The 4,168-nt window shown below is 31.8% G+C and overlaps 1 long non-coding RNA gene across 1 annotated transcript; it reads right to left on the bottom strand.

The window, feature by feature from the left end:
- LOC109222678 lies at nt 2,139-3,168 on the bottom strand. The gene is made up of 2 exons (XR_002067440.1): nt 3,092-3,168; nt 2,139-2,333 (listed from the first exon to the last, which is right to left on the bottom strand). It is a non-coding gene; the product is annotated as an uncharacterized LOC109222678 (long non-coding RNA).

Here is a 4,168-nt window from a genome sequence, read left to right as displayed (position 1 = left end):
GAACCGTTCTGGTTTTGTTTTAGGGGAAGGGAAGAAGACGTTATATATACATATATATATATATATATATATATATATATATATATATATATATATATATAGTGTCTTTTGTTATGATGCTATAGTATAGCGCTATATTTTCCTGCTTTTTTTTAATTCAAGTATAGCGTCTTTTAAAAAGACGATACTTAACTGGCCAACCGATCTTTAAAAAGACGCTATATATATTTATCCCTCCACCTTTAAATTTAGTTTAGGAATAGAAGCCAGCTCAATTCGTTAGCCACATTTATGCGGGACGAGTTCAAATTAATCAGTTACATATTTTTTATTCTTAATAAGGGGTTTCAGTTTTGAACCTTGGAAATGAAGAGAGCAATTTTTTCTTTAATAGGTTATACGTGATACAAATTCAAATTAGTCAGGGTCTCAAAGCAAAATAGTGTACACCTAAGAAAAAACAAAAAATAAAAGAGGGCACATTTGAGATAAGAAAAAGATGAGGATGAGAGTTATTATTTATGGACGGATCGGCAAACTGAGTGCCTAATAGATAAATGTTAGTAAACGTTAAGGATATTTGAACATTTTCCAATCAAATACAAAGGAATAAATTAAACGATTTCACCAAATAAAACATTTTTTCACAAAAACAAAAGTATCTTTATATGAAATATGTTATCCTCCTTACCAAAGTAATAAATGTTGAACCTAAGGTCCTAGACCAACACTGTACAACTTAGACACCAGCACACCACGCTGTAGTCTTAAATCTTAATTAAAAGGTCTATCTTTACGTTGAAAAAGAAGATTAAATAGCGAGCTTGAGCACACTTATGATTAGATGAACGTTGAAATTCTTTTTACATAACAGATTCTCAGTTTCGGGAGATTAATTGCTTGATATCTGGTTATTGCAACGGTAGATGTGATATTTCAATAACGGTTTTTACCACACTTATTTGATTTCCTATCTGGTGTTCGATACTCTCTTTGAGCTCTTTAATATAGATTTGCGCAGCAAAATTAATCACATTTATCTTCAACTATAATATGTATATATGACATGTGACATGTGATATGTTTTTAAGAAAATTAAAACATACAACATGTGACATGAAAGAGTAGCTAGTGATTGAGTAACATATTACTTTCAAAAATTTAAAACTCCGAAACCATAGCTTGATAAGTGATGGTTAGTAATTTGGTCAAAAGTATATTGTAGAATACTAGTTATAAAAGGTAAAAAGAAGCACACGCATGTAACACTAGAGAAATTTCATCTAAATCTTTTAAGTTTCAAAAGAGTTGCAATCGCTTTTAATTTCAATTTCCCCGTGATTATTTTACTTCAACTTATTAATTACCAGTTCATATGGTGTATTCATTAAAAGCAAATACATTTGCTATATTTCAAAAGTGAAAGTAACATAAGCTTCCATACACTTTGCAGGGAGCGTCTTTTGAAGATAAATCAACAAGAGCCCACCAGAAGTCTTCTCAAATTCTTCACAGCTTTGGATCTGTAATAAATCAAAAGATAGGAAGCATATGGCTGCTATAAATGAAAAGGTACCAGGATGAAGTTGCAAGGAGATGGACGTAAAGAGAATTCAAAGGCTTAAATAAATGAGGATGGAAAAACGACAGAAAGTTAGGTCGAAAAAGTATGGACTCATCAATAATGGGACTTTAATTTGGCCAACCAATTTTTTTTGACAACACAAAAATAGGTGAAAAAGCAATTGTGGACACATTTATATATAACTAGTGAAATTGCTCGCGCTTCGCACATGCATAAAGAAGTTATCGTTAAATTTACAAAATGATACTTCGATTTTTTTTTTTGTGAGAGCAAAAAATTAAAACTACTAATAAGAAAGTGACAACTAAGCTACCTTTACTAATGTGAGAGGAAAGATTTATGAAATTCATATACATACATCCCAACTGTCATCATCACTCATGGGTATAAAAAAATTAAAATATGAAAAAATAGTAATGCATTGTTTTTATAAATAAAAGAAAATCTACCTTTACTAATTAGACACCTTTGTATGTTTCGTTTAACATTTATAGACAAAAAAAAAAAAAAAGTTAGCCACAAAAAGAAAAAAATCAATAACAGAGATCGAACGACAAAAAAGTGAAAATGCAAGAAATTAGGGGAAGAAGGAATTTTAAAAGCTACAAGTTTAAAGAGGAAAAACAAAAGAAAGAGGAGGTAATAACATATGGATGGTTTCTTTTCCTCCTTAGCTGGACTCTTGGTCCTTTCAGAGCTAATGATGTCTTCCTGCAGCAATTTCGTCTTTGTGTCATCGCCATATTTCCTTCATTTAATAAAAGACAATGAAAAGATATTGAAAACTAAAGGTTTTAGAAACTGAAAAGGGGGCCGAAGATAGTAACTGAAATAAACATAATAAGATGTAACAAATAGAATAGAAAATGACTGATTTCAATTATTAAAAAAATATATAAAAAGAATGAAGGGGAAAAGGCAAAAATAAGGTAAAATAGATAAATAAGATTCTTGGCCAAAAAAGGTGCCTCAAACCTTGTTCTTGGACGAAATGTCCTGCAAACATAGGGGCACTCCTACTAAGAAATGGAGTGAGGGGGTATTCAAAAAGGGGAGCCGATGCCTGAGTCAGGGCTAGTGACATGAGTGAAGTCCTAACATAGTAGTCGTACTGGAAGGTGTTTTTTGATTGCAGCTTGCGCGCTTGACTAGTAAGATAGTCCTTCCTTTCTTTCTCCTTCCCCATTTCAGGTTTTAGAAGAGTTAGTCTTGTTTATGTCCTCTTATATATAGAAAAGAGAGATTTTTTTTTACTTTAACTTATCAACCCATATATGTTCATGTTTCTTGGATCCCACAAATGAGATTAACCTGCAAGCATCCATTTTCCAAATCAAATAAGTACGAAATAGCAAATTAATTAGAATAAGTTAATGGCCTATTCTTGACGTAAAACTGTCATATAGGGCATTCTGCCCTCCCATCTCAGAATTAACAAAAAAAGGTGTAATATTACGATATAGCAATAAATGTGGTAGAATTTAAACAAATTAGAAATAAACTTACTAAACATTTTTAGGATGATTCTCATTTCCTTTCTACAACACCATTCATCAATGGCAAGATTAGGAGTTGAGGTTAGCAGGTATCTTGAGTATCTCTTCATTGCAAATACTTGTGATTTTGTTAAAGAGATAGGCTAATGAAGCAGTACCATAAACATGAGATATACAAATGGTAGATATATCTATATAGAGTCTGTGAAAAAAGTGGTGGTAAGATTTTAATGATAAGAAACCGTTTCAAATTCTATAATTAAATGTGAGCAGGCATTTCAAAACTCATCTGACAAAGTTGTAACTTGTAACAGAAAATATTAAATTCGGTCTTTATGGCATCTTAAATTAAAATGGATCAATGTTATATTATTTAATCAAACTTAGTAAAGGTAGAATATAATTAATTCTTTAATTAGAAAATAAGGATAAAAAATAGAGTAAAACTCAAATTCTATAATTAAATGTGAGCCTTTACATTTCAAAACTCATCGGAAAAAGTTGTAACTTATAACAGCAAAGGTTAAATACGGTCTTTATGGCCTCTTAAGTTAAAATGGATTAATGTTATATTATTTAATCAAACTTAATAAAGGTAGAATATAATTAATTCTTTAATTAGAAAATAAGGATAAAAAATAGAGTAAAAGTCAAAAAAAAGGAGATAAAAGATAAATATGAATGGAGGCCATAGAAAGGTGCCACATCATCTTGTCTATGCCTAGCTTTATATTATATATAGATATAGATGCATGTCTTCAATGCGCTATACCTTAACAGCACGTTTGTCCGTTAAGGTATTGTCGCGCCCCCTTTTTTTTCCTCCTCGCGGAGAAAGGTCCGGGTTTTGACATTCCATGGGGGAATAACTCTTTTCCTTTTGGGAATAGGGTATTTGAAGAGTCGTCACCTAACGAATTATGGTGCGTTAGGGCACCTTGAGCAATTAACTCATGGACTGATTTGCATTACTAGAGATTTAGGGTAAGGGCTCGAAATAACCTTGAGGGGAGGTGTTAGGCACCCCTCGCGGTCCACAACGCTGGGTCGCGGCTGATGATAGGCTATAATTACGTATTTTAGTCGA

Source organism: Nicotiana attenuata, chromosome 2 (assembly GCF_001879085.1).
Source record: "Nicotiana attenuata strain UT chromosome 2, NIATTr2, whole genome shotgun sequence".
Lineage (NCBI taxonomy): Eukaryota > Viridiplantae > Streptophyta > Magnoliopsida > Solanales > Solanaceae > Nicotiana > Nicotiana attenuata.
The sequence above is the reverse complement of the archived record's forward strand: the minus strand, read 5'-3'. Positions and strand labels throughout refer to the sequence as shown.